The sequence below is a fragment of the Bemisia tabaci genome, chromosome 7 (genome assembly GCF_918797505.1).
Source record: "Bemisia tabaci chromosome 7, PGI_BMITA_v3".
Classification (NCBI taxonomy): domain Eukaryota; kingdom Metazoa; phylum Arthropoda; class Insecta; order Hemiptera; family Aleyrodidae; genus Bemisia; species Bemisia tabaci.
This window is the reverse complement of record NC_092799.1, coordinates 2331291-2343400: the sequence shown is the minus strand read 5'-3', so window position 1 is coordinate 2343400 and position 12110 is coordinate 2331291.

Here is a 12110-nt window from a genome sequence, read left to right as displayed (position 1 = left end):
GAGAAAGTGCTTCTTGGCGGCAAAATTTAAGATTTTATCTTTCCTTTCAGTGATTATTCACTGGGACGTAGCCCCTTAGCAAAGACATAAAGACGGCCTGCTCGTATCTAAAATCACGGGGAAAAAATGAAGCCTGGTTTTGCGATGGGTGCTTGGGTGAGTGTGTAAATGAGCGCGGGAATTCATGGCGGCAAACGAAATTTGATTTGAACTTGTCCTCTTGATTTTTCCACATTTTTTCTTCTAAACGTCTTTTAATTGCCTGCAACGAATATAATAAGAAAGTTGGCACATTGAATTTTTATAATACACCTACTTTTGCTCGGTAACAGGCAGTAATCTCAGATAAAGTTAGTTTTTCTTCTGCTCATGGTGGTCCTGCCGGTTCAAACAGGCCGTTACAGTCCTAAATTACCGTTACTCCCAAATGAAATTAATTGGTCTATGACGGACCAAAAATAACCTAAAGCTAACAAAATATATGTGGGTAAGTGAATCTAGGCAAAAATCAACCTAGAATACTTTGTTTACGCAATTTCATTCAGTTCCCGCCCTACATTTGAATTTCAAACTTGTCCCGATTTTGCCGCCAATCCTCTAGCCTATAGTAGAGGTGGTTGAAAAGAAGCTTCATTTAGATATAGCTTCATTTTTTGCTTTTAGCGCTCCGTCTTTATGTCTTTGTCCCTTAGTGATTCAAAATCTACGAAACTTTATCTCTCGTGTAAAGAGGTCAAGATTTTAGTAACCTATTTTAAATCCTGCAAAAAGTTAATGGCTTAAAATTAATGAATTTCTCACTCATGGTCACTCTTATTTTTCAACCAATGTTAGTCGTTGAAAATTGAAAAATGAATGTCTCTTTTTGCAACGTTGATGATTTCTTGTCACACTGTCTGTATTGCTTACGATAAACTAAGGAACATTATTTCTTGACATTTTTGCTGGTTACCCAGCATTATGTGCAGAATAATTGGTAAAATTATGAATAATTCACTGATTTTCATTGAAAGGAAAAAATTTAAATGAAAATGAAACATCATCAGCTCTTCTTGAAACATTCCGAATGAGGAAAGTGTTTTAAGAATTTCGCCATAAAGCCATCTCAGGATGATAAGATTCAGAAAATAGGGAGAAATAAAAAATTTGTGGCCTTCAGGAACAAAATGCGACTATTAATAGCCAATAAATGACTGGAAGAAATTTAAAACACACATGAAAAAATATTTCACACACTAATATTAGTCGTGAAAAAAAATGGCGTATGAAAAAAGAGATGTTGATAAATAGACATAAGGTAGTAGAAAAAAAGAGAATTTATTTAAGTTCTTGAAAACAAAACAAAAAATAAGTAATTCCCTGTTGACTTGCTGACATAATGATATGTCAATGGGATACCAGTACAAAATATGGGTTGAACGTGCAAAAGAAAGGCTCAAATAAAGTTTGTCATACTTGCACTGTCAGTCGGAGAACGAGCTTGTTTACATGAGGGCATGAAATTCATTCAAGTTTCCAAAAATAGGAATAAAAATCAGCATTACTCTGTCGACTCACTAACGTAATGGTATTTCAAGGAGATACAAGTACAAAATATGAGTTGAACATACTAGAGAAAGGCGCAAGTGAAATTTGCCATATTTGCACTAGTCTAAGAACGAGCTTGTTTATATGAGCGCATAAAATTCATTCAAGTTTCCGAAAATAGGAACAAAAATCAGTGTTACACTAGCAACTCACTAACACATTCAAACACTAATAACTGAATATTATAATTAGTAAGTAAACAAAATGACCATTAACTTAAAAAAAAAAAAATATATATATTGTTTAAAAAGGGCAGTAAGAGAGAAGTAAAACAAATTTGCACAGCATCAATTCCGTCTAAAAGTAATCATTGAGGAACGAAAATAGTTGGCATTTTCTTTCAAGACATGTGTTCTTGGCTGCCTAATTCAAGCATCTGAAAACATGAGAAAATATATAATCCATCAACTATCAAATAAGTGGTATAGCAGAGCAAGTTCCGGTTATTAAAGTAATAGTCATTCGATCAGGCAGGGTTGCCACAAAAATTGGAAAATGAAATTCCCTGACATTTCCCTGTTACATTTTGGTGAAATTCCCTGACAATTGAAGATACAGGGTGTTCGTAAAGTCCCCTCCCCCCCCTCTAACTTTTGATCTAATTGAGGTAGAGATTTGAAACTTGGAGGGTGTTCCTAGATCAAAGGGAGCTACTTTTTGACCCCCCCAAAATTTTGGGGGGGCCCCATTTTGGGGGGGTTACGGACCCTAACTTTTAATTTTCAAATGAGAAGACCCCCTTTGTGATACCTCGTTCGAAAGAGCATAAAAAAAGAAAATTTTTCGCGCAAACCGGAAGTCATTATCTCAAACCGTTTCAAAATGGCGGCCGGTCAAAGTTCCAAATGGCCGAAAATTGGCACCTCTGCTATTTGCACATGGATTTGCTTGAAACTCGGTATCTGGGGGTATTTTGGCACGAGAAAAACGAATTTAACGTTAGATTTTCAAAAAAACCCTAATTTTTCAAAATGGCGACCCGTTTAGGCTCAAAAAGGCCGAAAATTTGACAAACTCGATTTTTTTGCCAATGGATTCACCTGAAATTCGGTACCTGGGGGTATTTTGACCCGAGAATAACGAATTCAACGTTAGATTTTTAAACAAACCCTAATTTTTCAAAATGGCCGCCGATTAAAGTTCAAAATGGTCAACAATTGGCAACCTCGACTTTTTGCCGATAGATTCGCCTCAAACTCGGTGTTTGAGGGTATCTGGGTGGGAAACAAACGAATTCGACGTTATTTTACCGAGTTTCAGGCGAATATATCGGCAAAAAGTCGAGGTTGCCAATTGTTGACCATTTTGAACTTTAATCGGCGGCCATTTTGAAAAATTAGGGTTTGTTTAAAAATCTAACGTTGAATTCGTTATTCTCGGGTCAAAATACCCCCAGGTACCGAATTTCAGGTGAATCCATTGGCAAAAAAATCGAGTTTGTCAAATTTTCGGCCTTTTTGAGCCTAAACGGGTCGCCATTTTGAAAAATTAGGGTTTTTTTTTAAAATCTAACGTTAAATTCGTTTTTCTCGTGCCAAAATACCCCCAGATACCGAGTTTCAAGCAAATCCATGTGCAAATAGCAGAGGTGCCAATTTTCGGCCATTTGGAACTTTGACCGGCCGCCATTTTGAAACGGTTTGAGATAATGACTTCCGGTTTGCGCGAAAAATTTTCTTTTTTTATGCTCTTTCGAACGAGGTATCACAAAGGGGGTCTTCTCATTTGAAAATTAAAAGTTAGGGTCCGTAACCCCCCCAAAATGGGGCCCCCCCAAAATTTTGGGGGGTCAAAAAGTAGCTCCCTTTGATCTAGGAACACCCTCCAAGTTTCAAATCTCTACCTCAATTAGGTCAAAAGTTAGAGGGGGGGGAGGGGACTTTACGAACACCCTGTATGGTGAATGGCTAAGAAGACATAATTGAAAATAGTGTTTGGGCAAAATTGGTAGTTCGAGACCTCAAACCCATTTTAGAAAGCAAATAAAGAAGATTCAACTTCCCTGACATTTTCAACATTTTCCCTGACTTTATTACATTCCCGGACTGTGGCAACGCTGCCCCTTATGAGGTGTTGCCAAGTTATGTAACACATATTTCTAAGTTTCATAATTCATCTTTTCTGGCATTTATCATTTCATAATTGAGTCATGTCGTGCGAAAGTATGTAATGTATATTTTTCCAGCTTTTAGTTTTCTTGTGCTTATAATGATTTTCAAGAATTGACACCACCGTCAAAGTGTAAAACAGGTAATAACGCCACATTCATTATTAAATTCAACTCTCGAATGTATTATCAACTCAAAAAAACTCAAGACTGAAAGAATGGACATGAGCGGCCTCTGCATGAAACAATTAAAATTTGTATAACTCATAGTAAGCCAAGGATTAAAAACATCACTGGTCAAGAGGACCTTGAGATCGAAAAAAGTAATTCTATTATTACCAACCACTGCCTCACCAAAAGTTTTTTTTTCTCTTCCTACACAGAACATACGTGTCTCTTGTGCCATTCACTGTCATCTGCCTATTTCTAGTTGGATGGAGTTTTCTGTATCCACAAGTCCACTGGACAATGAACTGCTTTACCGGTACGCTCTTTGAAGAAACTCAACAATCTTCCATTACTTTTATTCCTCCTTCAGCTTTGGCTTCAAAACATCACTTTAGTGGAATGCAAATAGTTTAGGACTTCATTAACGTTTTGGAAACTTGACTTAATTATATCAGGCCAAGGCTTATGCTCTTTATTAATGGGAGATCTTCGTATTTAATTTGCCATTTTCCCTTCGAAAGCTTCTCTTATCTCAATTTCAAGGATATGAAGGTGGAATGAACATGCATGAAATCTCTCTTCAAAATTTTCTGGAGGATAATACCATCACCATTAAAGAGCGACGCCAAGAATGGCACAATTTGGGCCAGCAGGGATTTTTCTTAAACCGGGCCTAAACAATACCATATGATACCCTAAAACTCTGGTAAAAATTTTAGCTTGAGTATACGCACAGTTTTTGAGAAATGAGGGGGCAAAGTTGCCAAATCGCCATCATTCTGGACAGCATTTCTACAGCAAAAAGACGGGAAAAATGGACGAAAAAGTTACACCTTTGATGAGTTTCAGCTGTAAATGTTCTCATTGGGCCCCCAAGCATTTAACTGTGTTCAGTTTCAAAAATTTTGGTCGCACAGTGGTCCAAAATGGGGAGAAATCGTCGACAAATCAGGATTCTTTGTCAAATTTTTAGAAATGGAAGTAAAATTGTCGGTCTGCTGCAGTTTTCATGGCTAGCAATGTTCTTATTGGTCCTCAATGCATGGAATTGTGTTCAGCTTCATAAATGTACATCGCACAGTGGTCACAAATGGGGGAATCAGTGGACAAATTAAGATCCTCTGTCAAACTTTTGAAAAATGAAGTGAAACTGTTGGTCCCCAATAGAGTTTAGATCCCGGAAAAATTCATGTTTTTAATTTTTTTAATTAGTACTACATGTCAGACCATATTGTTTATAGAACGTTGTTATGGAGTAGACTATATAGCATTATCTCAATAAAATATGCAAACTTTCAGAAATTAAAAAAAAAGAGGGAAAAATGGAGAGAAAAAATTAAAAAAGGATTTAAATAGTCAAAAACAGAATTTAAAGAATTTTTCCGGGATCTAAAGTCTACTGGGGACCACCAGTTTCACTTCATTTTTAAAAAGTTTGACAGAGGATCTTAATTTGTCCACTAATTCCTCCATTTTAGACCACTGTGCAATGTACATTTATGAAGCTGAACACAATTTCATGCATTGAGGACTAATGAGAACATTGCTAGCCATGAAAACTGCAGCAGACCGACAATTTTACTTCAATTTCTAAAAATTTGACAAAGAATCCTGATTTGTCGATGATTTCTCCCCATTTTGGACCACTGTGCGACCACTATTTTTGAAACTGATCACAGTTAAATGCTTAGGGGCCCAATGAGAACATTTACAGCCGTACCCATCAAAGGTGTAACTTTTTCGTCCATTTTTTCCGTCTTTTCGCTGTAGAAATGCTGTCCAGCAGGCTGATTATTTTCGCATCGATATCTGAATCGATAACTTGACAAAATTCACTTAACGATCGACCACTCATAGTCGACGTGATTATTTTGCCGCATTTATCGATATCGTTAACAGGATAAACGGTTGCGACGTTGCCGTCGTGCAAACAAATAATCAGCCTATCACAGACCGTCTACCGGTCACGTGATTGGCCGCCAGCGCTGCGGCGAATTTCAGAACCAACTCTATTTTGAGGTTATGTTTACATCGATACGGAACGATAGCCCGGGGGGGCAACCTTTAGTTAACGACGCATTTATCGACCGACGCGGCAAAAATAATCACTCGGTTCTTGATCATGGCAATAACACGACTTTTAACGATACGATTCGGATATCGACCCGAAAATAATCGGCCTGCAGAATGATGGCGATTTGGCAACTTTGCCCCCTCAATTCTCAAAAATCGTGCTTATACTCAAGCTAAAATTTTAACAAGAGTTTTAGGGTATCTTAAGGTATCGTTTGGGCTAGATTTCAGAAAAATCCCCGCTGACCCAAATTGCGCCAAAAAACGGTAGTTTTTGGCGTCGCTCTTTACACAAGTTTCGTACCTAATCCTCATTGGCAACCGTCTTGTCACCACAAGCTCCACATTTCCAATTGACAAGTTCTCACTTCCGAAAATTTGTATCTGCAGCATCCGTTTCATCTCGCCGCATTATTTCGAAACATATCTCAGTTGACAAATACGAAAAGTGTCCTCAGTATCAGAAAATTTAACACAACAAAAATAAACAGCCAGGTCATTGCACTATTGAAAAACTTTTTGAACAGATCTTCTCAGGGAACTTTTTAAATCTTGTCCTCATAGACCTTACTTGAGAAGATGGGTTAAAACAAAATTTGTAAAAAAGCTGATTATCTTGAATGACTGACCTGAAGGAGGAGTAAAATCTTAGGGAAAAACCCTTTACTTCCAAGAATGATTTACTACGTATACAATTTTTAAGTGTACTGGCAAAAAATTGAAAACTCACTTAGTTATCAGGCTCGCTGCAGGAACAGCCGCCACCCCATTTAATCTACTGCATCTGTGAATGAAAAAAAAAGTCCAAGGTAACAAATCAGGTAATTTCGAACAGTTCTGAACATAAGTGTGATTTCGAAATCACAAATTCGAAAAACAGTAAACTTCAGTCAATGATGATATTTTATTGGAAACACAACTATATCATATCATCATGCTTTTTTAGTCAATGTTACAGGCTTGTGATAACATAACGAGCACCTAAGGAGTAGAGTTTGTTTCAATTTAAACCTCGGCATCGAGTTTTCGCGGTAAAAGATTCTATACCGAAAATTTAATTTCCGAGAAAATCCCTAGTTGATGATTAAACACCATGTACTTCCTCCATTAGTTAAACTGACCCTAAGCTTTAATTCCTTTGTGACTTGCTGAACCTTTGAAAAGGGGGTGGAAAATAGCAGATGGCTGCCCTGTGCAGGTTTCTACCATATTTATTTTTCTTTTTTTTTTATTTTGTGTTTTGATTGAAAACATGCACAAGTTCTTTTATTGGCAAGGGACTTTCTGCTGCTGAGATAATATGTTCCTTATTATTTAAGTTTTTCTTTTCAACATGAATGATAATGGAGAAGGGTTGGGTTTGTCACTAAAAACATGTCACCTTTCTCATTTTGACCAGAAAAATAAGAGAACTGAAGTCTTTGTCCATTAGTTGCCAACGCATGGATGATGCAGGAGTAGAGATGACGACTATACAGTGGATCAGGGTTGTATGTTCTCCCATAAACATGAAAACTTTGCAAAATACTCATTCTATTCTCTCTCTATGATTTTTAGTTCATTTCTATTTTACAGAAACATGTATAAGCTACATACATTTTATTGGATACGCCATCTTACGAATATACAGAAATCTTGTACTCCTGAAAATGGGCTTAAAGGCGCTAATGCCCGTTTACCAAAAATATCCTTAATTTTGCTGTCACTTTTGTTATCCAAATCTCCTCTTTGCTCTTCATTTACCCGCAAAAATGTAATTCTCCCCTGAATTCATCAAGCAACCAGGAGACACTACAGCCTGATTGCTAAAGCTTTATCAGGCTTTGTCGGCGGGCTAACACATGATAATCCTTCATCTGATCGGTTTTTCAAGTTTTTTTGTGCTGACATGAGCATCAATAATCAGGCTGCTGGTCAACAGACACTTCGGTTCGCCTAAAATTTGTCACTGATTCTAGGTGGGCTTTTTGCAATGATTCTGAAAAGGTGCATTTAACAATCACCTACATCCACTTGGGGAAAGAAAAGAAGACACATATGTCACATTTCAGAATCGCACCATTCAACATCAATTTAGATGGTAACAAAATGATAACTGATCCATTCAGATTGATGCGATAATTGGCTCTTCTTTCTTTTCCCCTGTCCTCTATTATTTACTCAGTAACTGAATTTCCTGTGGTGAACCTTGATTTTTTTTTTGGAGTACAGGCAAGATTCTGATTTATCCAAGCATACCGTGAGGATCCGGAAAACCCAACGTAATTTTCGAGATCAGCCCTAAAAATACACCTAGAAAATTACGTTCATTCTTGTGGCTTGGTTTCCTTAGGTCGATGTGACGACATTTTTCTCTTTTTGATACAACCAATATGAGCTTGGTTCATCTAGCAGATAAGCTATCAGAGACTTATATTCCATGTCAATTCAACCAAAATAATAGGAAAAAGGCACCCACCGACTCGGATTTTTCTTATATTTTGTTTACTTAATCTATAGATCAACTTAAGAGAAAGTACGAATTTTTAGCTCCATCTGTCGAATACTATTTGAGAAAAAAATTATTGAAGTTTCATCGCCTTTCGTAAAAATGCACTCTCCAGATTTCAAAAACGGCAGTACTTTGCCATCAAAAAAGCCTCATAATTTTTTTAGTTTTTAAAATTTTAAGCTGAAATTTGGCACACTGGTCCATGATAGTATGTATTCGAAGGGAAAAATCCCCGCTTAAACCTAACATACCCTGAAGCACAAAACGAGTTGAATATACCCCTTTTTTGCCCTGATTTTTGGCTGCAGTACCTTGATCCCTTAAAATGAGCATAACCATGTGAGCCAAAAACATACTTTAATTTATTTTTTTTTTTGTGAAAATCATCGTTAGGATGTGCTCTAACAGTATCTGAAATAAAAATCCTGGGTCTTTCACTTTTTCGCTGTCAAATCGCCCACTAAAGCAAAAAATGCATGAAAAAGCTAAAAAAAAGCAACTTTTTGCTGCTGTTCCCCACAAAGGGCCTGTTGCAAACTTTTGCTAGAGCAAAACTAAGAGTTGTTTCTTATAGATAATGCCTCAAAAATCAAGATGAGCGCATCGGCAAACTCTGAAATGCACTCATAACTTCACAAACTGCGTAAGAAATTTGCGGTTTTTTGAGCTTCCCGCTTCAAAAACGATACTACGGCGCAGGTGAACATTTTGTAAGAGGAGTTGTTCCATTGTCGGCAATAATCATCATAGCCGACGCCAATCCGCCAAAACACGTTTGATGGGACGAGATAACACCTGAACTGGATTAGACCAGATAACAATCGGTGTGTTAACGTTCATATTTTCCACGCCCGAATTGATTGACCTTGAACTCTCCTTGAATTACGCGCGGAACTGCGTGCAAGCGTCGGCCATGATGAATATCGCCGACGATGGAGCGACTCCTCTAACAAAATGTTCACCTATGCCGTAGTATCGTTTTTGAAGCGGGAAGCTTAAAAAAACGCAAATTTCTTACGCAGATTGTGAAGTTATGAGTGCATTTCAGACTTTGCCGATGCGCTCATCGTGATTTTTGAGGCATTATCTATAAGAAACAACTCTTATTTTTGCTCTAGCAAAAGTTTGCAACAGGCCCAATCCTTTTGAAGCTTAACATCTCCTCCGAAATTCGCCTGAATTCTTTCTGTTTCCACTAATTTCGCTGTAGGAATCCTTGGCTTTTCTTACCATCCACACTTGATCACTCATCGTAGCAAACAATGCATGAAAAAGTAGAAAAAACTATGTTTCTGTGGTACATCTCCACTAGGGTGGTTCTTATTTTTCGACTTTTCGAAAATCAAATGTCTGACCCCCCATAAAGTTGTCTTTTGGTGTAAAATGAAGGTACGAAAAATTTCAGCTGGATCGAATCATCCTAAGTGATGCTGCCGGGGCCGACAAGTCTCCAAGCGGGAACTTCAAAGGGACAATCTCGTTTTCCTGTCATTTCGAGAATTTTTTTCCCCCCTTTAAAATGTAGATACAGCTTTGAAATTTTTTGAGGTAACTCACTTTTTAGGGTGCTTTACAAGAAAAGTAACACTCTTTCCCTTACCAACTTTAAAATGCCCTTTTCCACCTCTCAAAGGAGTCTCATCGTGAGATTCCGCCGATTTTTCGTAAGATTCTCCCAACACGGTTTGCCTGACTGGGTTAAAATTTGTTGATAAATCAAAAGCAAAAACGATTCAGATTCATGAAGTAGAGTGTCTACCGAGTCATTTAAGCCAAGAAGAAAAACTTTCTGTCGATCTCCTGGAAAATAAAACTGACTTAAAGGTTTTTTAGGGCGAAAAAGGGCAACTATCCGATGGTAAGTCCCGTTATATCTCAAAAAAAATTTTCCTCGATAATTATAATGCCTAAGTTTCTCGATACGGTTATTTTAAGTACTCAAACACTGAAACCACAGATTTTAGCAACAAAGTAAATTTCGGAGACCTGAAATTACCCATCGGAACCGAAAATTTCTCAAATTCTCCATGAAGCTCTCTAAAAATGGTCTGCTTTCTGGGCCGTCGATTCAACCATCAAACCGAGTTTGAAATGAAAGCTTATGATGACCTACAGCTCAGAGAAAATATTCAATATGAGCATGGGAGCGGTTTCTCAGTTGGGGGGGGGGGGGGGCAAAATCCCATCTAATATTCGCTGTTTTCTTGTTGAATTGATGTTGCTGCGGGCTTCTGGTTGTTGTTCACATATATTCATCCTATCAATACTGCACTACTTTTTCACATAGAATTCGAATTTCAAGTCAAACGTACAAAAAGCTGTACCTACATTTTAAAGGGGGGAAAAAAATTCGCGAAATGACGGGAAAACGAGATTGTCCCTTTGAAGTTCCCGCTTGGAGACTTGTCGGCCCCGGCAGCATCACTTAGGATGATTCGATCCAGCTGAAATTTTTCGTACCTTCATTTTACACCAAAAGACAACTTTATGGGGGGTCAGACATTTGATTTTCGAAAAGTCGAAAAATAAGAACCACCCTAGTGGAGATGTACCACAAAAACATAGTTTTTTCAACTTTTTCATGCATTGTTTGCTACGATGAGTGATCAAGTGTGGATGGTAAGAAAAGCCAAGGATTCCTAAAGAGAAATTAGTGGAAACGGAAAGAATTCAGGCAAATTTCAGAGGAGATGCTAAGCTTCAAAAGGATTTGTGGGGAACAGCAGCAAAAAGTTGCTTTTTTTAGCTTTTTCATGCATTTTTTGCTTCAGAGGGCGATACGACCTAACGATGATTTTCACCAAAAAAAAAAAAAGAAAAGAAAAATTAAAATAGCTCACATGGCAGGGTGTCTACTAAAACAAGCTGGTCAAAAATAAGTACTTTTACAGTGCTTTTTCAGTAAATTCTCAAGAAATGCAATACCTCCCCCAACAGAAAAATTCTGTTCTTTTTCAGTACCTCCATTTGACAAAATTCGAAAAATTTGAAATTGCGACAAAAATGACAAAATATTAAAAAATTCTGGACCTTTATACGGGATTTCCGTACTTTTTCAGTACTTCCAGACCGCCCTTAAAAAATCAGTACTATTTCCGAACTTGTCGACACCCTACATGGTTATGCTCATTTTAAGGGATCAAGGTATTACAGCCAAATATCAGGGCAAAAAAGGGGTATATTCAACTCGTTTTGTGCTCCAGGGTATGTTAGGTTTAAGCAGGGATTTTTCTCTTCAAATACATACTATTATGGACCAGTATGCCAAATTTTAGCTTAATATCTTAAAAACTAAAAAATGATGAAGCTTTTTCAATGGCAAAGTACTGCCGTTTTTGAGATCTGGAGAGTGCATTTTTATGAAAGGCGATAAAACTTCAATAATTTTTTTCTCAAAAAGTATTAGACAGATGGAGTTAAAAATGTGTACTTTCTCTTAGATTGATCTATGGATTAAGTAAAAAATTTTTTTAAAAAAAATCCGAGACGATGGGTGCCATTTTCCAATTTTTTTGGTTGAATTGACATGGAATGACTCTACTGTCCTCTGAAAATTCTGTGTTTCCGCAACCCATCAACAATTTGGATCAAAACAAACACACCTTGAAATTAATTACTGTGCCCTCCTTTTCTTTATCCATCCGATAAAATTGTGATAAAACCTGTATTTTTATGGTTGCCAAG